Consider the following 19,514-nt stretch of genomic DNA (forward strand, 5'->3'; position numbering starts at 1 on the left):
TGTAATTTTTTGCCTTTTTCCACCTATCAATGCTTTTGATTCAAATGTTTTTCTCCTATGGGCACAACAGTATGCTAGTTTTAAAAGTGAAATTGGATTTGTGGGTAACTACCATTAGCCAGCACTTCGGGGTAACCCGGGTAGATATCTCTACAACAAGTATTCAACTAGCTGGCTTTAGCAAATTTCATTTTAGAAGAAAGGCCAGTAGTACCTAGCAACCACAGATTCACTAACTGGAGCTCATACAAATGGTCAATTAACCAAACTTTAAATGACTCTGTACTCCAGTATCTGCTTTCTCTTCATGCTACCAAGTCCCAATCTAAGAACTAGACTAAAACTGAAGAATGTCACCTCTTGTCTTCTGGAGGGCACCATTCCCCAATTATGGGATGGATTTATATGGTTGACACTGGGCTATGGACAACCAAGTACCAAAGCCCCACTATGTTGGGAACAGCTCAACCATATAAAGATGAACTTACCTAAGACCACCCAACATCTTCGATGATTACATGATTCTTATACCACATCACTTTAAAAGCTAGTGATTGATTTGGAACTGATTGGGATAGACGACTCAGTATTTATTGGGTAGGCCCCAAATGGAATCCAATGGACGTGTAGAACTAACCTCTGGCCTTGGCTCCCTCCCAGGTGGATAGAAGGTTGTACCTTACAATTTCCTTGAGATCAAGGGCATATCTGCATGACCTTCAACATGGCCTCTATTGAACATAACTTAAAAGATGGGCTAGGTCAGTCTTTCACTAGTGGGATCCTCACTGGGACTTGAGGATGTCATTAGTCATCTAGAAGCTTTAACCAGATTTACCCAAGAAGCCCTAAATGATAGCCAACAAGTTCTAAATCTTTTAAATTCTGAAGTATCTTTAATAAGGCAGTCTTACAAAATGAGGTGGCCCTTGACATTACAGCCTTACACCCTTTCAAGATAGTACTTGTGCTATAATACAAACTGAATGTTGTGTTTTTATACCAGATGAATCATCTAGCATTACCCACTTAAGTCATATGAAAAAGCAAATAAATGCAATGAATGATCAAATACCTAGACTTGGAGAAATACTAAAAAGTTCATTTGGCTCAGGTGAAAATAGGCCAAAATCTTTGCTTATGACATTACTATTGATTCTTGCAATATTAATTACTGTGTGTATTCTTTAAGTTGTTACAGCTTTGTGTCTCTTGCTGCTGTACTATGATCCCTTCCACAGGAATTATGATAGCTTGATGTCTGGAGATTAACCACTCCTAGGAGTTCATGGATCTTCATTAGGAGGAATCTCATATTTTGAAGGCCATCTAAGACTCACATCCCAGATGGCTCCTCGTTACATACCACTCACACAACCACCTCTTTCCCCAGTCATGGGACATGACTCTGGAAATGAGCCTTCCTGGTGCCAAGGAAGTTGATGCCTATGCCAAATAACCAAATGGTTGATCAGTGCTTTCCACAGAAATATCTTGATCAAAAGGAGGAACTGTGAAAAGGAAAACCAAAATGGAGTTGGTATCACTAAGAGAGCTCTCCAAAATGGAGCAGGGAGGCCATTAAGGAAGTGTGACTTATGCACATCTCAGCTGTATAGAATGTGACCTCTGGACCACTTATTGTCCTAATGAAGTCATACAGAGTATCAGCCAGAAAAGCAAGATGCTTTTCAGACCTTTACCATAAAATAACTCATGATTCCTTAAGGACAAATATTTCCTGGCTTGCAAAGTCAATCCCAGCTCTCTGCAGGCAACTTTAACAACTCACCACTTTTGTCTTTATAAGTCCTGACTCTTTTCCCTGGAACATTCTTTTGGTTTTATCCAAATCTGTACCCCCAAACTGTAATTCTTAAGGCCCCAAATGAACTCTTATTCACAGCATTCTGCTTTTTATGTTGTTGTCAGATGTACGTACAAAAACTGTACAACTGTAGTAAGATCAACCCACTCTAATGACCCTGGACGTGTATTTAGTTCTCGTTCTTCTGCCTGCTGCTATGGAATATCAGTTACCATTCTAGGCTCTCACTTGTCCTCCAATTAGTGGTTGTGGGGAGGAAGAAATCTTCTACACTTGTAAGTTTTTCTGATGGGTCTGAAGATTAAGTGACATAAAGTTAATAAGAAAAAATCAAGTTTAATAACATGTATACGTGGACAAGACCCAGGAAAACCAAGAAATTCACCAAAATGCTGAAGCCTTCACTTTAAATAACATCTTCAGCTAAAGACAAGAGGATGGAGGTAGTAGCTTGGGACTTGAAATTGGAGGAAGGCAATTCACATGAGGATAGAAAAGCATGTGTCTGATAAAAACAAATGTTTGCTGGGCCCTGAAGAAACAATGGGGCACAGGGTTGACTTTGATCTCTAGACCCTGCCAGGTTCTCCCACCACACCTAGCCCATATTCTTTGTAGGTAACTCTGGTGATGGTGTTCTTCCAGGAACAGGCCCTTTATCTAATTCTTTAAGGAAGCTAAGGGGGAGGTAACCAGAAAAACTTCCTGAACCTTCTGTTTCTTAAAAGTAATCAGGCTAAATTAATTCTCATGCCAAAGAGATGTTTTATGGTGGCAAATTTTGCTCCCCTACATGGGGATATTGTTTCTCCAGTCTCAGTGCTGACCTTACTGCCTTCAGAACAAAATCTCCTCCCCAGGCACATGGTCCCCTGCAAATCCTCAGATGTCCATGATCTGTAACTCTGCAGGTGGTAACCCACCTCTCGGCTCACTTGACCTTGACGGAGACAGAGTTGCTCAAACCTCAAGTCCAGCCTTGGGGTCTAGCATATGAATCCTGAGAGAAAACTCTATCTAGAGAGTGACTATTGGTCAGTCAATGGCACTGACCTGGTCAATGAACAGGACCTGAAATAGGCTTGGCCAGGAGAATCCAGGCATTTGTCAAAACAAAGCACAGCAAGAACTAGCACTGGGTGTTAATTTCACCTGACACGTCCTCATACTTTTAGATGGGGCAAATAAAACCAGTGAAAGGTTAGTGCGAGGTAGAATAACCTAGTCCAACTGCAGATTCAATTCTGGAGAGTTAGAAAAAGTAAGTGTTACTGCTTAATGTCTTGAGACTAATATCTCATGCAATCTCAGTAGAAGTGCAGAAATCTTGAATGAGAAAAGAGGTCATTAAGGGCTTAGAACTCATGTCTGTAATTAGTGAGTTAATTCACAGGTTGTGAATGTCCTCAATAACTCTTGCCCTACACCCCTATCTTGGGGGGCTGTCTATGTAATAAAAAATTGAAAAACTCCTCAACAACCCAATTACTTAACTTTTGGATTTTGGGAACTGAGATTGGTTTGCCAAAGAAAAGTCAAAAGATGACACTGGGGGCTTCCCTGGTGGCACAGTGGTTGAGAGTCCGCCTGCCAATGCAGGGGACACAGGTTTGTGCCCCGGTCCGGGAAGATCCCACATGTCGCGGAGCAGCTGGGCCCGTGAGCCATGGCCACTGAGCCTGCGCATCCAGAGCCTGTGCTCCGCAACGGGAGAGGCCACAACAGTGAGAGGCCTGTGTACCACAAAAAAAAAAAAAAAAAAAAAAAAAAAAAGATGACACTGATCCTTAATTCTGGTTGTGCATCACTACACCAATGAGGACTCGTCAATATAACAAGTATGGTAAGGCAATTTGCACCAATTGCCAACCGCACAAAGATGGACTAAAGCTTTGAAGAAGTCTACGTCTAGAAATTAAACTCTGCAAAATGACAGTAACTCAGCCAAAGAACCCTGAGGATCAGGCTTTGATGAATTCTTGTTAAAGACTACAGCCCTCACAATGGAGCTTTTCTGAATGTCATTGTTTATATGTCATTGTTTCTGCATGAAGTCCTGACAATGGCTTCATTCTGCAACCATCTCCAACTCTGAAGCAATATTTGGGTTCAGGGCCCTTGTCACCATTGGCAAAGCCACTTCAGAGGGAAGACCCACTGTAGGTTCAAGAGTCCAAGTTCTTTCAGAATCCATTTTGAAACCCCTGCAGAGTAGCATTTATTTTTCATCCTTGAAGTCAACACTCCCTGAATCACACTGAGAAGTCACCAAACCTGTATGACAGAACTGGCAACTGATGATCTAAGTCCAGATACTCCCAGCTCGCTGCACCCTGAGCTCTGAGGCCTGGGAGGGCCCGTGTTTGAGAGTCTTCCAAACCTCTAGACAGACCTTCCTGTCCCCTCCCCCCTTGCTCTGAAATCCCCAACTGGCACTCAACATGCCTCCACACCTTGTTCTCAGGTCATGACCCTTCCTTCCCCTCAGATGCACAGTGGGATTTCAGGGACACACCCCTACACTCATTTACCATTCTTCATTCACAGCAGTTGACCTTAACTACTGCCTAGACCTCCGTGACATGCTTTTCCCAAAAGAATTGAACTCCTGGGGTAGGTAGCCACTGGAATGCGGTTGGATCAACTTGCCAGTTGAAGGAGAAACAGCCTCAGTTTCCTGGTATTCAGCTCCTGCTGGATGAAATGCTTTACTCAAAGACCCTTCTTGCCTACCAAGAAATGAGAGTCAAGGAAGTTTCTACAAAGCTCTCAATAGTAGAGGAAGCATTCAAGGCAAGACCCAGATGAGTTTTATGGCTGCTCTATTGTTTACTCAAGCAAGAAAATACTAGAGAACACAGACTTCACTCAGAAAACACATTTAATATTGGAAAGCACTGACAAAGGATGGGTCCCAATTATTTTATTGGGGGTGATGGGGCCAGCCATGCTCACCTGCTTGGAGTTTCTAAATTCTGGTTCCAGGTCAGCCATTGAGCAAATTTCAAATATAACGTCTTTACACTACAACACTCCACCATAATGCAAGTCCTTGATATGAAGAGAATGATGCTCAAATCACTTGTGCCAAAGACCAGTAAAGGAATAAGAAAAGGAAACAGAAGGGTGTTATTCCCTGCAAGTGCTATACATTCAGGGAAGATCCCCACATGCTTAGAAATGCTTGTGATTATTTTGTAAAAGATCAGAGCTTAACAGTCCTCATTCCCCATCATCCTCCACAAGAAGGTGTGGTCCTGCCCAGGTGCCCTTTGCAAAGCTTTGTCTTCACTTTCTGCATTCTTTCCACAAAACAGCAGACCAACACAGACAAGAGCCCCACAAGTGTGAACTCAGAATAAGCTTCAATAGACCAAGGCATCCATGAAATACAGATATCTTAACTTCAATGGCAATTGACAACTAAGATAGTTCTATTTCTTTGTACAGGATAATGTTAAGAAAACACTGGGTCCTGACACTTTGGTGGGAGAAGCCCCTGGGGCCTACACAATTGATGTCGTCTTAATGCTGCAGAGAGCTGTATTCAACAGCTGGAGGTGACCCTAATGGAACTTCATTGATCAACATAGAGGTCACCAGACCCTTGGCACAGATGAGCCACATACATAGAATCAAGCTAAAATATCCCTTCCATGTCTAATAAGGTTCAGATACTTCTAACTCTTCTGAAGCTTAAAGAACATGATCTCAAAGCTGAAAACAGCCAAGTCCCTTACCATAAAGTTAAGAAAAGTACGTACTTCAAGTAAAGATGATTGGAGGTCAAAGTTCAACCTGACTAGGTGACGTTCCCTCTAGAACAAGAGGCCCAGGGTGAAGTGAGCCACTGTTCTTTGTCTGCCCATGTGACTTTATTTTTGGGTTCAACATGAAAGGGGAAGATAAATAGATGTATTATGAAATATCAGGGTAACAGAGATCCTCAGAAGATGGAGGGTAAAGACAGCAACCTTACAGTAATTCATGGGAGGGACTGTGAAACACTCAATCTTTCAAGGATAAAGGCATGTTCCCCTTTTTTCCATAAAGAGCCACCCAGCTCTATGTTCCATGGTTCTGGACACTGGGACCCCATCACCATGAATGCTATCATGTCTGTCTATGAAGGATCTGCTCAACTTTTCACACTCAGGCCATCTGGAGCCAGGCTGGGCCCCAGTATATGTTTAACCATATATCGGTCTTTGCTTAGACCCCTCAGCCCAGGGCAATCTACCCTTGATGCTAGTTCTAGATGTGTCTCTAGAGATGTGTTCTAGATCCCCTCATGGTCACCCAGTTCTTTTATCATGTATCATACTCCTGGATTTCATCTGCTGAATACTGAATCAGCCCACCACCCAGTCTTCTGAGGTTCCCTAGAATAGTCTTGGCCATGAAGCTTCAGGGAACAGACTTACAAGAGCGTCAGACAATGTTCAGTTTGGAGCCAATGGAGAGCAGGAGAAGACGTGCATGATGCAGCACAGGCTAGTGTGGAAGAAGAAAGTCCATCCTGAGGGGACACAACCTCTGAGCTCTGCAGGAGGGTGTTCTAAGGAAAAACATGAATAGACCCTATGGTCTGATTTCAAGAACCCCCTCATGGAGAACAAGAAAAAACTTTCTTCTACCTTGAGTACCACAAACACCTAGAACAGAGCCATATGCAGAGATGAATTTCAGTCAAATATTTGAGCAAGAAATGTAAAAGGAACCATAACATTATCTAAAGGCACCCTTCACCCTGGCAAAGTCCTCCTAGCAATCCCAAGACATCTCCAAGTTTTATCACTGAGAAGATGCATCCTAGTAAAATAGCCTGGATGCCAGCAGATCCATCAACTGCTTTTCCAGTAACATCTACCGATAAAGCCCAGTCACCACTCTACCCTCTCCCATCAGCCACTCTGGCCTACTGCTTCTACCCAGAGTACAGAATGGATGTATACCTCTGGGCCATCTCCAGGAGGCTTGTTAAGATACTTCTTGACACCAAGCACAGAAACCCCTGACATTAACAAGGACGTTGAGAACCAAGTTGTAGTCATCTGTCTATACAGAGAGACCACTTAATCAGAAGCAGGTACATTCTCATATCTAGATTCACAACTGAAGGTCACTAAGCTCTGTTAATGGCATGGACAGGTCTTCAGCACTGATGGTTTTGGGGTGAGGGCATGATCCGACTTTCCAGCTATGTTAGCAGTCTCCCAAATTACCCAGACTTTCCTCATTAAGTGAAGGTAGTTAAGTATCCAAGAAACAAACTATGCTTCTTTTCAAACTACTTATGGTTAAGACAGGAGTTCTGGGTGATTCTTCTGGAAGAGATGTTGTAGGCAGAGTAAACTTTTCACCAAAAGTTGACCACTAGCTAGTATCAGATAGTCCCCAGGGAGGAAGTGACATTCCTGGTGAGCGGTGGTGTGTTCCTGGGATTTGGTTGATCCACCCTGTTCATCTGATATAATCAATTTGTGTGTGGCAATGGGTGAGGTGTCGCACAGAGCTACAGAGAGTCCCCAAATAAAGACTTGGAGCCTAGCAAGAAGATTGGGGGCTGTCTCTAGAAATGGGACAAAGGACCCAAAACCACGCAAAGGCCCTTGATATCACTGTTTCAGTACAACCACCTCTATTGATTTTGGCTGCTTCTTATGCCAATCAGAAGGGATTCATCCAGATTTGCTTCCAACCTGGCAGTTCATCCCCTGAACTTTCCTTGAAGGACCTGTGGCCCTGGAATTGAGACTCACAGACCTAACAGGATGTAAAAGGAAATTTCACTAGATGAGGATAACCCCAGGACAAAAAGATCTGCCAAGATCTGCTTATTTCCAGATGGGCACATGATACACATCCTTCCTGAGATGTCTGCAGTGCTGCACCACTGATAATCCCTGCACTGGAAGTGCCAAGATGCTCATCCCCCTCTGGGAATGGCCCTTACTCCAATGAGAACTGCCTCAACCAAGACTCTGCCCCTTCCCTGGGGGAAGTCACATTCCCTGGCTGCTCTGAGCTATCCAGAGGTCCAGCCATGTTGCTCAGTTCAGGGCAACTCTGGAGGGCCATTCTTGCTCCAGAACTCCTCATGGGGCTGGTTGAAACTTCTCTTGAGGATACACAGTTGAACTTCTCCTTCTGCCCTATCTTGCTGTCTTTACTTCCTTTCCAGTGCTGTTCCCAAGTGCATTCCCCATAAACCTAATGCATGTGAGTCATCATCAAGGAGTCTTTTCTAGGGAAGCCAAACCCAGACACTTGACTTTTCACATGTCTGTTTTTTAATATTTAAATTTTTAGGTCACATAGGAAATGAAACTTTTGCTGCTTAACGAGTAAACCATCATCAGCCCCCTGGGTTTACTATTGCACAGTGATGATACCGTTATTTGGAACTAAAGGTTCTGCTTGGCTTATATTATACAAACCAAATTGAAAAAATTGAGGACCACCCACAGCCTCCCTAGCAGACATGCAATCTCACTGTGTGCCTCTTTTCATATTGCAGGATTGGTGCTCTTTTAATCTGTCCACTAAGTCTAAAGCATGTTCCAAAACTTGACAGTTCTTTGATCTTCATTGTTAGCCTAAGTTGATAAGTAGTTTTTCCTGAGAACCCAGGAAGGCTTGGGGAATTGGGGAGAAAGTTCTCTGTAGACATGACGTTCTCCTTCTCCAACTCTGGTAGGCAGAGGAGAAATGAAGGAGGGAGGCAGAGAGCCATCATTTACTGGATCATACTGGTGATGGAGAGAGGATGGTCCAGAACTTTCTTTGGTCCTTTGAGGAAGACAATAAGGCAGCTGGCAACCACCACTAAAGCCTATAGGACTGAAGTATCCTTCTCTTGTTCTCTAGTAAGCTCTTTAGAATGATAAAAGCTCCAGTGTATGTGCATTACCAACTGGGAGTGGATAAAGCCATAAATTTGCTATGGTCCTTCACCAAGTTACTTCCTAGAGCACTTAAAGGAGAGAGGAGCCATGGAGTTCTGAAGCACCTCCTTGCTCAGAAATCCCAGGGGAAAAGTTCAAAATCCTGTGATCCAAGACCTCACAAGTGTCTCCTTGTACAAACTCCAGTCATTATGGCATGTGCCACTCCATTATATTTTGTGTATGAATGGCAATAAGTATAGACCTATCAATAATCACTTTAAATGTCGATGGACTAAACGCTCCAATCAAAAGGCAGAGGGTGGACGCTTGGATAAAAAACAAGACTCGTCTACATGCTGCTTACAGGAGACTCACTTCAGAGCTAAAGACAGATTGAAAGTGAGGCGATGGAAAAAATTTCCTGCAAATGGAAATGACAAGAAAGCAGAGGTAGCGATACTCAGACAAAATAGACTTTTAAAGTATATAACAAAAGACAAAGAAGGGCATTACATAATGATAAACGCATCAATACTAGAGGATAACTCATTAACATAGGCACCTAACAGATGCACAAATAGGCCTTCTTCCTATAACCCAGAGAGATCCTCTCAGGCTCTTCAACGTGGGCAGGAAACAAGGTTTTCAGCAATAGGACTGGGGTGAGGAATGTTTCACTTCCATAGGGCAGTCCAGATACCTGCCCAAGGGATGTACTTCATCTCAGTCATGGACAGGGATGCCTTCCTCCACCTTAAGTCTGCACTGAACACAAGTCAATTAGGAACCAAATAGCAACCCAGAAGTTTTCTGGCAGTGTGAATCCACCCAAGTGAAGGAAATGATGTCATTTCATCAGACAAAGGGTCAGCCGTCAAAGGTCTGCTTGATGTGAGCACAGAGGCTGAGTCCAGCCATCTCCCTCACATTTGCCAAGGCGTATGTCAGCTTTCACAATGCAAATCCCATCCTGAAAACACAGTCTGACACGTGACTCTGTTGCAGTGCTTTATGTAAAGGATGTATGTTTGAATTCAGTCTGGAATGAGATGTACCTCTGGCTACAAAATGGTCCCAGCTATCCAAGTTCCAAGCATTCAAAGGCTCCACCCTAGGCTATTTACATTTATGCATGTCATTATCCCTTAAAAACTTATTGGAGGCTACATGATTGTCTTTAAGCCTCATGATAGCAGGCAACCTCACAGATGATTTGAAAAACTTCTTGAACCAAAGGGAAGGAGTAGAATTTTTAGTTGACAAATAATAGACTGTATTATTCAAGGTGATGGTCTAGGAAGGTAAGACGTTGACATGGAATGAAGTCATCTTTAGGCCACTTAGGCACAGAGGAAGATGGGGAAACTGAGGTACTATCTTCACAGCTGCTTCAATGCTTGCCCCAGCAAGAAAATTCCAGAAGCCCATAGGCTTCATTTAGAGACACTTCAAACAGATTTCAGTACCCAGCTGCCTGGTAATGGGGTGTCATCTCCAGGGGCACTGCTACCATATTAATTGCTCTGCAGCTCAGAGGGGCTGGATTCTAGATGCAGCTCAGTCACTGAGCAGAAACCAAATTGAGAATTTTAGTCTCTGAAGGACGTCAAATGTGGCAAGATGTTATGGTGCCAGTTTTTAATGGAGAAATTTGTACAACATTTTCCTGTATCAAGGGACAGATCATGAAAGTATAAGGAAAACCAAAGACACCCGAAGTGTCCTAGTTCCCTGCAAGTGTCACACAGGCTCAGAAGTAGCCCCTGGTTGTCAGTAACAGGCTAACTGCCTATAGGAGTGACAGGCCTTGTCCTTGTGCTTCATGACCACAATCACTCAGGCAAGGTTTACAGAGCCACGTGTTTCCCAGTGTAGACTCCTTATCTAGATTCTCATTCCTTGGAGATGAGCTACCCGGATGCCATCCCATAAACAGGAGGCCTAGCCTTTTCAAGGAAAAAGACACTGAACACGAGGATTCTCTAAGTTTGAAGCCATAGCCAAAGACACCCAAGAGGTGACAACCTCTAGTCTTCAATTCTCTACAAATAAAATTTAGAGAACAGAACAAAAATGGTTGTCACTCCCTTAAAGCCATTCTAAGACCCCCCCAAAAAGCCCACTGGGCTGTACTTAATACTCAAACTTCATTAGAACAATTATTATCACGTATTTGCCAACATTCATTTTAGTCATGGGCCATTTTATCCAATGATACATCTGTTTACGCATAGCCTGGCCTGTTGTCAAAATAGAGGCCAGCCAAGGTATCTCCTCCCCTCCACCCCCAGATCTGCAGAGAGTCTGAAGTTTCAACTCCATTGAGCAGACTTTTCAAGCCCAGCTCCCAGCACCCCAGATCTGCCAGCACTCAGGGTTACAATCCTTTGCCCAGACACACCCACCTCACGCTGGCCCCTGGGCTTGGTTTAGGAAATTCCAGGACATTTGTTCAACTCAAAGGTAATACCATGTCTCCAAGTATAGGAATTGCTGATGACCAGCTGTCCCAAACACAAGCCCTTTTCCTCATCCAGCCCAGCCATGACCTGTACTTCATGGTTAAAAATGAAGCAGGCAGAGAAATTCCCTCTCTTCCTGAAGAGATAAGTCCACAAACGTTCCATGAAAGAATCCTTCCTTCCCTCCTTTCCTCTAAAGGAGTCTTTCTACTGGCGTCATAGCCCTCTTCACCCAAAGGTCAGGCAACACTAATGCTCAGGTAAACTGAAGAGATACCCAGCAGCTTATGAAGATGGCGCCACCACATCTGACTTGTGGACCATATACTGATACCATCCAGGCTTCCATGTTTCCACATGGATTAGAAATAGTCAGTGAGCATTACAACACAAGAATCTAACCAGAGGCAGATCCAGAAGAGCACAGCCTGGAGCCATTCAAGACACCCAGGGATCGAGTCAACTCCAGGTACCTCCTCATGGCAAACTGATTGTCACTCTTCAAATAACCTCGCCACCACATCAGGTCTCTAAAAAGTGTGAAGGCTGATGTTCTTTTGATGTAAAGAAAATGTGTCTTGTATTCTAAACCTCCCCAGACAGAGGATAGATCTTTGTGAATGTGACCTTTATTCTATCTGCTACAGTCTGAGGACAAATGTGTGAACAGAGCTATAGTCAATGGTTTCATTGGCAACTACTTCATTTATGGTTAAAGAAAAAGAAAGAAAAATTCAAGCAAGGAGTAAAGACCTCGAGTCAGGCACAGCTTCTTGGCTTGGAAAAGTAGGCGATTACACCTTGATACGTAGTGGGCAGCTCACTGAACCTAGGCCTTAGGACCTTTTCCTGCCCAGGCCCTGCTCCACCCACCCCCACACTGGCTTGACAGTAAGGCAGTTTGCACCTAGAGTACCCACTGGCAGAAGGATCTGCTTCTCTGAAGTCAATTTTCTCACAACTTGAGAGGGGGTTGGATGTAGGGCTGATTACCACCTAAAGGCGCCACAGGAGTCAGGCAGCTCTTGCTGACAACCCCACCCTATGGTGGTCCCTAGGGCATCCCTTTTACTATGATCTCCCATACCTGGGGCAATTGTTAAGGCCCAGTGAGCAGGTCACTGTTTTGCATTTCTATCCATCCCGCGTCTTGGGCTGGAACCCCAGTTCTCCTAAAGAAACTTGGATTTCTAGATTAAGAACACGTCCGTGACAATTAGTGTCCTGCCTCAAAAGAACTGGAACTGGTCCTCCAGGACTCATGTTTGGAAGACAATCAGAAAGGTTCTGGAATATGGAACAGAGCGGTGCTTTGGAGAACTTCAGTAATGAGACAAGAAAGGCTTCCCAACACAGAAGAACTTTGACCACTGGCTCAAGATGACCAACCAGAGGACTTCTTTTGTGTGCTTACTCCCTTGGCCGGTAAAAACAGAAGTCACCCTGCATTTGATCAGAGGTCTTTGTGATTCCTTGTTTCAATATGACATTCGGAGTCCCAAAACAGATGACAGTGAACTATCACAGCTGTCATGGAGGTATGATCTTTATTAGTAAAAAGCACTACTTCTGGCATTTAGCATGCATCTCCTGATCTAGTGAATACATTATTCAATCCCCAATGAAGAGAGTATCAATTTGCTTTCTCATGGGAAAGTCAGCAGTATACATTCATAGCCTCATCCTAGAGTTATGTCAACTTTCCTACTCTCTACAATAAAATCTACAGAAATCTTGATTATATTGGCATTCCAGATTATGTTGGCGAGAGCGGCCAAGATGGGCGAGTAGGAAGACGCTGAGCTCACCTCTTCTCACAAGCACACCAAAATGACATCTGCAAGAAGACCATCAATGAAAAAGACTGGAACCTATATTAGCGTTGCACAGAAGATTCTGCTGGTCTAGTTTATTACTGACATTGTTTTGTTAGAATTGAAGACCTATGTGCCAGAATGTGGTAGGTAAACCTACAAAGATTCAGGGCCTGCCACATCACTGATGCTTTTAAGTGTCTAGGGCATGCAGGACATCACTTCCTACTTCCAAATTAAAGGAAAATTTACTGCACCTTTTATCTCCTACCATGAAGGAAGTGTAACTTCAAAATTGGTAGGCCTCTTTGGATTGTAAATACAGCATATGTCACACTTGGGAATACTGCCCCTAACCATTTTTCAGTGGGCTCCAAAGCCTGCCAGTTTTGAGTACCTGTGGTCTGGCCATTCAAAATACAACCTGACAGATCTCAGTGTTAGCCACACCCATGGTAGGAATAGATGCAAGTTCCTGCAGAACTCAACAGGAATCTTGATTATATTGACTTTCCACAAAAGGTCTTTCTGGTCCACCTTATCACTGGTGTTATATTGTTAGACCTGGAAATCAGAAGTATCAAGTACTCTGGAACACACCTATGGCCAGAATGTGAGAGGTAACAGCAGACTCCTAAGATTGCAGAAAAAGTTCATACATTTGCCCATAGAAAACTTAACTTGGAAATCGGCTCCTAGTATAATACTGAGACTTAATAGAGACTGAATTCCTAGCCATGAAACATCAAGTATGGGTTTAGAACTTCCCATGATGAGCTGGACGCTGTAAGACTTAAAAGCATAAGGCCCGATGGGCACCAGTGTTACACAGGTAATAGTATATTTGTGGAAAGCAAATCTAAGGTCACATTTAAGTTACAAGAACAAATGACTCCACACCCCCATCATCCCCTATCTCTGTTGCACTTATACCTCTCAGCTCACACCTGTGGCCCCATGAAGAAATCCCTGTGACAAGGAGAGAAAAGTAAAGCCCTGGTTCATAGGCAGATTCATTCAATATGTAACAATGAATTGTTAATGGATGGCTGCAATCTCATGACTCCTTAGAGGATACCCTAAGGAACATTGAGGGAGAATTCTCCCAGTGGGCATGAGTTCAATCAGTACACTTGATCATTTCTTATGAAACGAGGGGGTCTAAGATGGGTATTTCTGAATACCATGCATTAGCAAGTGGGTTGGCTGGCTGCTCAGTGTCCTGGAAGCAGCAATATTAGAAGATTAGAGACAAGGAGGTCTGGGGAAGAGACATGTAGAAGGACCTACGGGAATAGGCACAAGGCCTAAGTTGTTTGTTTGTTTGTTTTTTAAATCAAAAGGCAGTGCCGGGCTTCCCTGGTGGCGCAGTTGTTGAGAGTCCACCTGCCGATGCAGGGGACACGGGTTCGTGCCGTGGTCCGGGAAGATCCCACATGCCGCGGAGCGGCTGGGCCCGTGAGCCATGGCCGCTGAGCCTGCGCGCCCGGAGCCTGTGCTCTGCAACGGGAGAGGCCACAACAGTGAGAGGCCCGTGTACCTCAATCAATCAATCAATCAATCAATAAATGGCAGTGCCTACCAGATCATTCATCACAGATGTGCTCAGTAAGTGGACAGGATGACTTGTCCAGAAGTCAGCCGGTTTCTGTGCTCAGCCCCCTAGTTGCTTGCAAAAAAGTCTACCCATTTCATGGGTCCAATATCATGGCTCCCTCTCAAAGCCATTCTAGCTACTGCCATTGTTTTAAAGCTGGCCTGTCAGCAACAGAAACAGATGTTAAACATCCATATGGTGCCACCCAGCCTCTTGCTGGCAAGGTGATTACATCTGACCTCTCCCCTCCTGAGAGAAGCATCCATCCTTCTGTGATAATTATTCTGGATTTGAATTTACCTTCCATGCCCTGGCACTTCCGTGCACAGTGCCTGTGTTAGCACCATTAGGGGCTTCCAGAATACCTAACTTACTGCAGAAAAGCCCATATTAAGTCACCTGGAACAAGCAATCCATCTTACAGAGACACATGATTACAGAAACCTTGATTTTATCATATATTAACAAGAAGCTGCCAGACCAGCATGTCACTGAAATGCCCTTTTACCTGTCCAGGTAAAGAATCAGTCTGACGATGAACTGCAGAGATGGGGTGTTCTGAAAGAAACCCACCGCACAGATCTCCATTTAGGGAAGGACGTGCTGCTTGATAGGGAGCACAGCCAGCAAGAGCCTCCAGCTAGCTGTCAGTCCCCCAAGGGCAGCCCACATCCAGGGGCCAAGTGAGCCAGGAGTAGAAGTCCCAGCCGTACCAGTCTGGTGTGGGATGACTAACAGAAGATGCCTGCCATGGCACTCTCCACCTCGTTCTTGGTCCATCTTCCATCCCAGTCTGACTTCTGCCTAGACCTTCCTTTGCCCCTCTGATCAATACTATATACTCCAAACCCTTGCATTCCTAAGTCAGCATCTCAGAGTATCCTTTCCAGGAAACTCAACTGCACAACCACCATGAAATATCGGTAGCAGTAGATTCAATGTGGTCCAATGGGTGTAAGGAATCATACTGGTGATTCCTGCTTTCATAGTCCACCCGAGTTTGCTAACAGTTCAAGACAGGAACTGCAACTTGAAAGCATCATGCTCATCACAATGGTGTTGGTGTACTTTGCTAGCAAACTAGTGGCCATTAAATGATGCTGTGTCTCCAAGAGCTAGAATATAGGTCTGGGAACCAAGGAGTGGAATTAAGTTTCTCCCTTGTCTTAACACCCAGTGACCCAATTGGGAAATCTGTGCTTTCCATCCCTACAAGTTAAGTTCAGCAGGTCTAGAGGTCCTAGATCTAGATGCTTATACCAAGGGACACAAACAGTGCTCTTTCGCCAGTAGACTATCAAGGTTTTCTGCTACATGAGAGGAAAGGGAAAAATGATTCATTGGAATGTTGCTTGGTTCTTCCACACCCAATGTTAAGCATAAATAAGCAATTGCAGCAAACATGGAGTGATAAGGTCACCAGGGGTTCAGACCTCTTAGAAGTGAAGGTCTTGGGCACTCACCAAAATAAGCAACTTAAACCAATGGAAGTGTTGGCATCTAGGATTGAGAGTAGAAGGATATAAATATTACATCTTATAATGATGGTCCTTATAGACAACCTGCAGCAGTGACTGAAGATCTGGGTGCTCATAGCTGCCCATCACAGGTAGACATAGAGGTATACCACACAGCTCTTTTCTCGAAAGAGCTTGCTGTCCATCTGTGAGGAGCATGGCTACCCAATAGCCTCCAGCTGTTAGCCCACATTCTTGGAGTGGCTCCAAGCCAACGATGGAGGGAGCCTAGCCATTTCCATCCAGTGTGGGATTCCTCAAACTGGTCCTCTGCTCCAGAGCTCCCTGTGGGACTGGCAGAAAATGTCAGGGACACATTATGGTCTGACAGCTCCCTCTACATAATCCTGCCTCTTCCCCTTTTTCACAGGTGTTATCCCCCAGTAAATCTCTGGCAGTCCTAATTCTCTTGGCATATGCTTCCCAGAGGATAATAGTACAACCACTGTAAAGCATCAGCAGCAGTCTACTCAACATGGTCCAAAAGGTAGGAAGAATCAGGAATGTGATGCTTTCCCCCAGTCCACCCAAGTTCACCAGCAGCTTCGGGAGACCTCTCCAGCACATCCATGGCTTCCCCACCTCAATGCCCGCACGTGTTTGCCTGATTACTTTCTTTGGTACTACGGGAGCTCACTCTGCCACAAAGTGGAAACTACAAGGGAGTTAATGTTCTTGAGGGTGCTCACTCCCCAGCTAATGAAGGAGAGATAGTCACTGAGTGACTGTCAACCACCCCATCACATAGGGGTGTTACCAGATGAGCATTACACAGTACCATATATCAGAGGCTCCCCAGTGGGACTGAACCCCAGATGCCCATAGTAGTAAACCCACTTTAACACAACCTTTGACATTCTCTTTCCCCAGTCCCGCTTTCCTCACTTTCACTTATGCTTCCTGGGATCACCTACCACCCGTATCCTTGTCTCAACATCTGCTCTCTGAGAAAGGCAAACTAAAAAGTCTGAATTTTGTGAGATTACAGTCAGATTGAGCCCCAAATTCAGTGACACTCTGTTAGGAATGCAGGTTTGTGCCCTCCCCACCCCAATTCACATATTGAAGCACTAATTCCAGTGTGAAGGCATTAGGAGGTGGGGCCTTGGGAGGTAATTAGGTTTAGATGAGGTCATATAGGTGGGGCCCCCATGATGGGATTAGTGTCCTTCTAAGAGGGAGGAGACTAGAGTTCCTTTGCGTTCTACCTTCTGAAACACGAGAGTCATCTGCAAGCCAGGAGGAGAGTTCTCACCAGGAAGCCAATCTCCCGGCACTTTAATCTTGGGCTTCCCAGCATTTTCATCCCTTTAGACCCAGCAGGTCTCTAGCTTTTCAAACTTCCCTTGCCTCCACCTGATCCCAAAATGCTACAGTGCTTCAGCTACACTCTCCACAGTAGTGTTTCCAGATTCATATCTCTGCTTCTCTGGAAGAAGTCTGGCTCTCAGTGAAGGCTGCCACTGAACAAGGGTGGAGATTGCACTGATGGAGAATGCAGCCTCACCCTCCCTGGCACTGAGCAGAGGTGTGTGTGTGCCTGTCCCCAAGCCCTTCCTGTTCCTCCCTGAGTCTGATCCGGGAGGCTCCCCTCTCAAAGTTGATATCTCAGACAATCTCCCAATCAGTGCACGAAAAAAAGACAATTAATGTTCAAAAGAAAAAATTCTGTTTGCAGATCAGAGCAGCAGCTAAGCCAAGTGTGAAAGCTAACATTTTTAGAGCTAAGGAGCATTAACCACAGGAATAGTTTAACATTTTGTAAAGATCCTGTTTGAAGTTTTTTTTCTGCTTGCCCTTGTATGTCCCTTTAGGAGGTCAAGACAACTTATTCTGTCCTTACCTCTGCTGGTAATATACTTGGAGTGCCCTTAGGCTGTTAATGAAACACAGACATCGAAGTTGTTTGCCAGATTCCTGGAATAGTCCTGAAGGATCTTTGTCCTTCTGATATTTAGCCAGGCCTGGCCTATGGAATCTCGACCTGGGAGCCTGGGGCTGGGCTCTCACTCCTGGTTCTAGTGTCAACAGGAATCCTCTTTCTAGAGGAAGCAGTTTACTGGCAAGTTAAACCATAAGCTTAAGAAATTTCTCTCAACAGTAGAGGAAGTCTGGATAGATTTAGATTTTCCTGAAAGCCTAGAGATTGAAATGTAGTTATGCACCACTGGGTATGTTACCAATGTGCGATATATGTAAAGTATGTTTCAATAAATGCTTTAGACTTTGCTAGAATCACTACAAATAGTTGCTGGATATCTATATTTGAGTCATGAAGTTAGAATTTTATGGTTTACCCCTGTACCCTGAATACTCAAAAATCAAAGATTTAGACTCAAAGTAAAACACGGTAACTGCTACCTCAGATTACTCTGATTTGTCATGTTAGGCTTTCTGAATTTGTAGAAAAAGCCTAACTGCTTCTTATATCCTTTAACAATTTCTGGTGCCTTCGTCAAGTTCAATTTTAAAATCATGGTTCAAAGGGAAGTTTCAGGCTTTATATTAGTATTTTAGATAAGAATTTCTCATCACAGATGAAAATTTATACCTGAGGCCACATGAGTAACATCACAAGGTGTTCACAATCTACAGGATTCTGAAGAAATGAGCTTACCTGCTCAGTGCAGGACCCTGGGCGAGCCAGATCCCAGGCTGTCTGGCAGGAGTGGAATCAATTACGCTTCAGAAGGTAGGTGAGCTTGGTATAGGGGGAGGCAAGTCACACAGGATCAAGATTCCTCGAAGGAAAATGGGGCAAGAGCAAAGATGGTTAGGCAGAGGAAAGATTCCCCATTGATGTCCTCAAAACCCATTCTTTTTTTTTTTTAATTAATTTATTAATTTATTTATTTTTGGCTGTGCTGGGTCTTTGTTTCTGTGCGAGGGCTTTCTCTAGTTGCGGAGAGCTGGGGTCACTCTTTTTTTTTTTTTTTTTTTACATCTTTATTGGACTATAATTGCTTTACAATGGTGTGTTAGTTTCTGCTTTCTAACAAAGTGAATCAGTTATACATATACATATGTTCCCATATCTCTTCCCTCTTGCGTCTCCCTCCCTCTCACCCTCCCTATCCCACCCCTCCAGGTGATCACAAAGCATGGAGCTGATCTCCCTGTGCTATGTGGCTGCTTCCCACTAGCTATCTACCTTATGTTTGGTAGTGTATATATGTCCATGCCTCTCTCTCGCTTTGTCACAGCTTACCCTTGCCCCTCCCCATATCCTCAGGTCCATTCTCTAGCAGGTCTGTGTCTTTATTCCTGTCTTACCCCAGGTTCTTCATGACATTATTTTTCCTTAAATTCCATATATACGTGTTAGCATACGGTATTTGTCTTTCTCTTTCTGACTTACTTCACTCTATATGACAGAATCTAGGTCTATACACCTCATTACAAATAG

General features: G+C 44.1%; 1 long non-coding RNA gene across 1 annotated transcript in view; it reads right to left on the reverse strand.

Moving 5' to 3' along the window:
* The window catches only part of LOC132426077 (uncharacterized), a 166,428-nt gene extending 147,325 nt beyond the window's left edge, over nt 1-19,103 (reverse strand). The window contains exon 1 of the long non-coding RNA XR_009519590.1: nt 18,726-19,103. This is a non-coding gene — a long non-coding RNA (uncharacterized lncRNA). The remainder of the gene's footprint in view (nt 1-18,725) is intronic.
* Between the last annotated feature and the right edge of the window lie 411 nt (nt 19,104-19,514).

Source organism: Delphinus delphis, chromosome 5, assembly GCF_949987515.2.
Source record: "Delphinus delphis chromosome 5, mDelDel1.2, whole genome shotgun sequence".
Classification (NCBI taxonomy): Eukaryota; Metazoa; Chordata; class Mammalia; order Artiodactyla; family Delphinidae; genus Delphinus; species Delphinus delphis.